Genomic DNA, 6,694 nt, shown 5'->3' on the forward strand with positions numbered 1-6,694 from the left:
CGCTAGATAGAGCAGAGTAAACCTTTCCGGGAGAAAATGTTTCTCTCCCGGGCAACCGCTATCTAATAAGGGAGACTCCAGGAGAGTTGGGATGTCTGGATTTCCACGCATCCTCATAGTTAGAGCCGACCTGTGACAATGAAACTGTCACAGGTCGGCTCTATCTATCGGGAAGTGAGCGAACACATGCAGCCGATCCGCTCACTTCCCTACAGAGCAGTAACTGCCAGTCACCGCTCCCCGCAGGGATTCTCCCCCTGCCTTCTCAGATCCTCCAGCGCTGAGTGGAGGAACGAATGGTGGAGGGGCCGAGCACAGCTGGCTCTGCCTCTAGATAGGCAGAGCCAGCTGTCACTCACGCAGCTGGGTGGATCTCGACAGTAATGTCGGGGCTGCGGCGGTCTCAGTATACCGCAAGCTGTAGCTCGTGGTATACTGAGCTTTGGGTCACAGGAGGACAATAGTGTTTCCTCCCGTGACAACTATGGGGAAAAACACTTACCCCATAGTTATCCTTTTAACTCCAATCAGCGCTGATTGGAGGAACGAACAGGAGAGGGGCCGAGCACAGCTGGCTCTGCCTCTAGATAGGCAGAGCCAGCTGTCACTCACGCAGCTGGTTGGATCTCGACTGTATTGTCAGGATCTGTCCCGGCTGCGTTGCTCTCAGTATATTGCAGGCAATAGCTTGCGATATACTGAGCTTTGGGTCACGGAAAGAGGTTAGTATTTGTCCTCCCGTGACCCTAAAGAGAACTATGGGATAAAAAGGTTACCCCATAGTACTCTTTTAAACCACTACATCTAAAAACTGGTAATCTGCAATATATTTTATATTCTTGTTTTAGAGTAAATGCTTTAAATGTATAATCAAGCTATATAAGAATTTAATGTCTCCCTGCACATAGCAGACACTGTCCTATAGTCTAGTAAATAAAGGAAATCCAGAGAGTCTCTGGTCTGCAGCCCAGATGCCACCATCAGCGAAGTACAAACATCAGAAAATGGCGGGCTGGGCTTCCCTCAGCACACTAAATGACAGGTTAGAAGGCGGGAACCTCCCCCAGCAGCACGCATTGAGTCATGTGTAAGGAATGTACCATCTGACGAAGCGTCTCTCCACTTAGCAGAAGCGATGCAGAAGGGGTGTCTAGTATAAACATTTCTAGAAATGAACCCTACAGGTGGAAACTGCCACGCATCAGGTAAGTATATCACGGGCATCCAACTTTTTTTTCCCATCGGGACTCGTGCTTGAAGCTTTAATACATCGATGCCGCGCACCATAGATAATCAGAGAAGTGGTCACCCCTTCTAGAAGAGCACGATGGTAGCTCCCGATTGGCAGGCAACAGCCTACCTTGACTAACAATGGGCGTGTTAGCGTGCGGAGGTTGCTATTGGTGGAATTCGGAGCAGCGGCCGTGCGTTCTAATTCGTGATTGGCTCTGCTGTAGGGAACGCCGTGCGCAGCTCGACGGGCATTTTTAGGGTCGTGTGCAAACCGCGTGTGGCGCAGCCGAGAGGAACTGTAGATAAACAGCGTTTGGGTGGTGAGTAGAGGAGCGGACCAGGGGAGGGAGTCATGGGATGGGGGGCAAAGAGGTGCCGGGGGTGAAGATTATAGCTAAACAGAGGCGGTTGCAGCTTTCGGCCTCCCTTACAAAAAGCAGGGAAAGCCCGGGCTGTCAGCTGCCTGGGTCTGCACGGGGAGAAGGGGGCGCGGTGCTAGGCCTGAGCTGGGGGCGGTACACTACACTGGAGTGCTATGGCCCATGCTTTGCTCTATACTAGGCTTCACTGTGTTACCAATGCGGCCTAGTCTCACCCTGGGCACATGTGCCGCATCGCCGCCGTCACGTGAGGCTTTCAGCGCTGCTATTTATAACCGGAGCGCGCGTCTCTGGTAGAAGCGGGGGGCCTGTGCAGCACGTGTGCCAGAGCGGCGCTTCCTTATATGGGCAGCGTGCTCCCCCCAACTCCCCGGGTTCGAAACACATCTCGGGGTGCATCCTCCGGGGTCTATAGGTAGAAGATTACATTTTGTCTGTTGGGTTACTCCTTAATAGTAAAAAGCGCAGCCATGGAACACACGATGACTGCCAAGCAGTGTACAAACATCGAGGGTGTGACATATGGTGATCGGCTGTATGCAGGCCGTCCACGCCACGTTGGTGGACCTGCATAGATCGTTGCATGGCACATGGAAAACACTTGTTTACTATGTGCCATGTTCACACCACAACGCTGCCTGCACGTTGGTTGGGTTACATTGTGTAAAAATCTGGATATGTTGGGAGGAATGAATCAAAACTGGAGCTGTTGCCCATAGTACCCAATCAGCTCATATGTCCAGTTAAGCTTTGAAAATGAAATCTAGAAACTGATTGGTTGCCATGGGCAATTGCTCCAGACTCTGCTCCGGTTTTTGTAAATTCCTCATTTTTCTACAGCAGGCTTTAGCACAGCCGAGCTGCCGCACATAGAAATGTGTTGTCATTTTGTGAAGTTCAAAAAAAATAAAGTAAATTTTGTGTCTTGTGCTGTAACAATGCAAGGCACTGCCCCCCTCACCATGGCGACACATGGCCAGCCCGCACCCGTTTTAGCAACTGCCTTTCTCAACTTAATTCTTGAAATTATTTTTAGGTCTTGGAGCCCCCCACCCTTCCCCATCTATGTGATAGAATCAGCTGTATTAGTAATCGCAAAAACAGTCAGGGTCCGTTCACACCAGCCGCTGCGCCAAACAGACATCGGCTTGTATGCGGTGCTTGATACTGCCGATGCGCCTATCCGGCCACATGGCATTGTTTACTTTTTTTTTTGAACTTTATTGAAAGGTCACAAGTGACATTTCATTCCATTTTATGGATGCAAGGTGGTTTTTCTCCGTTGCATCCTGCTGAGCTGCAGAAAAAGTAGGACATGCCCTACTTTTTCTTTCAATGCAGAATACCATGGTCCCATCCATGATAAAGCAAATGGTCTTGTGTTGCGTTGGGGCTGCGCTGGAAACGGCCAACGCAGCCCCAAGGCTTGTGGTGTGAATGGACCCTTAAGGAGCACAGATTTAATAATGACATTGGTGGTCTGTGGTGAAATGCTTCCTTACCTTGATGATCCTGAACTCCAGGAATTAAACAAAAAAACTAATCTACCCTTGCTGTGCCTGCCCCCGCACCACATGTACATACTGAAAGGGTTAAATGCTTGTTCAGTCTAGGGGTAGAGGAATTGGGTGTGATAACTTATTATTCTCTCTGGCATGCTTCTGATTCTCCAAGTTGTTGGGGGGTCCCTCACCATCTATACATACAATGAAGGGCTATTGGTCCTCTATTGTACTTTTATGATGGTGTTTGTGACCACTGGCCAGAGCGGCTTTGGCAGACTGGTCACTTAGCATGGAGGAAGCCTGCCAACGTGAGGTATAAGGTAAGTATTTGTGCTTGAGCAGACAAGCTCATTTCACAGAGCTTTATAACAAGGATAATTATCTTTATTTCAACCTCCATGACTGCAATTTTTAAATCTCATTGGATTTGGCAGGAAATAACACAAACATTTTTTAAAACAAGGATCCTTATTCTGGCACGTTTGCCTTGTGAATTGAGCTGCATTCTTCCACACAATACTGGATGTATAAACGGGGCACATGGTAAACGATTGTCATGGGAAATGTTTGTCCTTGGGTTTTTCCCCAAATCACTAGCAATACCATCACAGAAGATGATGTTCCTGCACTTTACTTTGTATGGTTATTGAACATACGTGTGTTTGGAACATTTGCTTATGTCAAGGACTTTAAATGGGCAAGAAAAATGTCCCAGACCCATACAATAACAATGTTAGTTACTCTTTCCCAGGAATAAGCAGCTTGTCTTCTTTTGCATTGGGTCTTGAAGATCACATGAACCTGGTCTCAATATGTCAGATTACACAAAGTAGCCATTAAATAATTGACCCGTTCAAATCCAGAATCCAGTCATCTGTTGCAATTTGTGGATCAATTATCTCATGTCTCGAGTTCTTTCACAAAATGTTCCAAGGTCTGAGTCACTGTATATTCTTTGTACAGGTTGAGCAGGGTGACATGAATTGCACTGATTTATTACAGGTTAAATGCTGTTGAGGGAACCTGTTTAACTTGGATTTGCCAATAATTAAAGGAGACCTGTAAAACATTGGCTTCCATTGCTTTACCTTTTCCTTCTCGAAATGCTAATTAACTGACTTCACACTAATCCAATGAGTAGTACTTCAAGTAAACCTGTCTCAAGTCATTGTGCTGATATACCTTAGGTCAGGTATAAGCAACCTCAGCACTCCAACTGTGGTGAAATTACAAATCCCATCATGCCTCTGTTTCTAGGAGTCTTATCTGTGGCTGTCAGTCTTGCACTGCCTCATGGTACTTGTAGTTCCACAACAGCTGGAGTGCTCAGGTTGCCTGTCCTTATAGGCTGTAGTGTCATTCATGTTTATTGAACATTTTATAGTCATTGAGCACTCTTTGGATCCAGCCACTTTGAGGCGTTCCCTGCATACATTTTCCTAGCCTTACCTCCACTGTAATGTTACAGCTTTTATGCAGAGTGTCTAAATATAACTAGGACATAGGATCCCATGCTCTCAGAAATGTAACAGAGGTGGTCTGGACCCCCTTCCCTTCTGCAATACAATTCTGTGAAAACACTTGTGTGTAGAGTTATGGCTGTTATTGAGCTCTGCCAGCACAGGACACTGCAATGTGAGGGCCCATTCACAACCTTACGTTGCTAGTAAACAAATTTTGTGTTCAGGCAGCTCATTTATTTGAATGGGCTGTTAACAGACCAGAACTGACAGGCTCTTTTTATTATTATTTTTTGCAATAGTGCATTATGGCATGCTGCAGTGCATGTGTATCAGTGGTGCATTGGGATGCCTTTGAATATAAACGGCAACACAGCATGTTAGTATATTTTACCCGCCACAAAGGACACGTGTGAATGTGCCCTGAGGGCAGTGAGAAGCATGTAGGGTGTTTTAAGGCATTTCCTAACAAAACAGTCACAGATATGAATATGCAGTGTACAAAAGATACATAGGCTATGCACTGATAAAAAGGTGTGGTACTTCAGTTGGGCTTCAGATAGTCTTCTTGGATAGCTGACATTGCAGTCATGTTTCTGAAAGTGCAACACCTAGGGCTTTCATCTGTTTCCTTAAGAGCTATTTCCGTATAAACGGGTAACCGAACAAAGGCTCAGTATAACCTTTTCCATGTACTGTTCATGGTCTCTTCATTTGCTTGAACAGTCATAGATGTGGGAAAATAAGAGGCACATCCTCAACGTGTCAAGTTGTGACTGATGGTACTTTGCACAGACCTTGTTTCTCCTGCTGATGGTAAAAGGAAAAATAAAATTGTCCTTTCACCCCCCTCATCAAAATAACAATAGAATTTAAGACCTCATATGCTGACACCCAGCTCTTCTCACTGTTCTGACCTGCCCAGTGCCAAGCAGTTTTTATATATGTGCAATATAATCAAGGTCTTCAGCTACTAGTACACGTGGACAATTCAAACCGAGCATAAGATTTAAAAAAAACTGCATGAGCTGATGATTCCCTCAGTGAAAGGCGCATATTTATATTGGTCAGTAGTAGGGCTGCAGCTAACGATTATTTTCATAATCGATTAGTTGGCCGATTTAACAGTAGACATAGGTAGTTGTATCTTAAAGTGACACTAAACTCAGGAGTTAATTCTAAAAAAAATGCATTCAAGTACCGTAACTATTAACAAAAATTTATCTTATGTATCGCTCAACTGTAGATCCTCAAATCATCTCTGAATTGGTGCTGACGCTGTCCTTCCTTCTGGAGGGTGGCTACTTTTGTTCCCCATGGTCCCTCTGTGTGTAGCCACCGCTCCAAGCTCACTCTTGTGATGGACTACAATTCTCAATACAAATGAGTAAACTGAATATGAGATTGTAGTCCATCACAGGAGTGAGCCTGGAGCGGTGGCTACTTTACAACACACAGGGAAAATGGGGAACAAAAGTAGCCACCCTCCAGAAGGAAGGACAGTGTCAGCACCAACTCAGATGATTTGAGGATCTACAGCTGAGTGACACACAATTTAGCTATATTTTTGTTATAGTGTCACTAAACTTTCAAGTACCCTAAAGTGACATTAAACTCTCAGATTTTTTTAAACATAAAACAATACTGTAATGTGTGACTTACTGTAATCCATGGTTGTTTCCCTTCTCTTTGCTGTTCTTCCTTTTAAATCTGTATCTCTTCTCTGCTGGGGAGAACCTCCCTTTGCAGCTGAGTGCCTCTTCCTGTAGTGCTGGCTCAGGTTGTGAACCTGCACACAGACATCATGTATCCATTCCAGAGACAAGGCAGTCTGCTGCAAAACAGAAGTTCTGCCCAGCATGAGAACAGATACAGATTTAAAAGGAAGAGCAGCAAGGAGAAGGGAAACAACCATGGATTACAGTAAGGCACACATTACAGTATTGGTTTATGTTAACAAATCCGAGGGTTTAATGTCACTTTAAGGGCTTGTTCACACCAAGTGCGGAGCAGATGCAGAGCAGTTACAGAACGCATAAAAAATGCATCCAATGTTATTTTGGGATCTAGTTTGCACCACAGCGTTCAGTTCCAGAGCATGTGGAAAAACTGCAAC

At 45.4% G+C, this 6,694-nt stretch overlaps 1 protein-coding gene across 2 annotated transcripts in view; it reads left to right on the forward strand.

Moving 5' to 3' along the window:
• Positions 1 to 1,438: 1,438 nt before the first annotated feature.
• Positions 1,439 to 6,694, forward strand: part of CNBP (CCHC-type zinc finger nucleic acid binding protein) — a 16,029-nt gene continuing 10,773 nt past the window's right edge. Inside the window, exon 1 of one of the 2 annotated variants that reach the window (XM_018557183.1) lies at positions 1,439 to 1,553. The gene's annotated coding sequence lies outside the window, so the exon portion shown is untranslated. The remainder of the gene's footprint in view (positions 1,554 to 6,694) is intronic. The other variant, XM_018557182.1, reaches the window with a different exon arrangement.

Source organism: Nanorana parkeri, unplaced genomic scaffold, assembly GCF_000935625.1.
Source record: "Nanorana parkeri isolate BGI_ZX_2015 unplaced genomic scaffold, ASM93562v1 scaffold270, whole genome shotgun sequence".
In the NCBI taxonomy this organism is placed as follows: Eukaryota; Metazoa; Chordata; class Amphibia; order Anura; family Dicroglossidae; genus Nanorana; species Nanorana parkeri.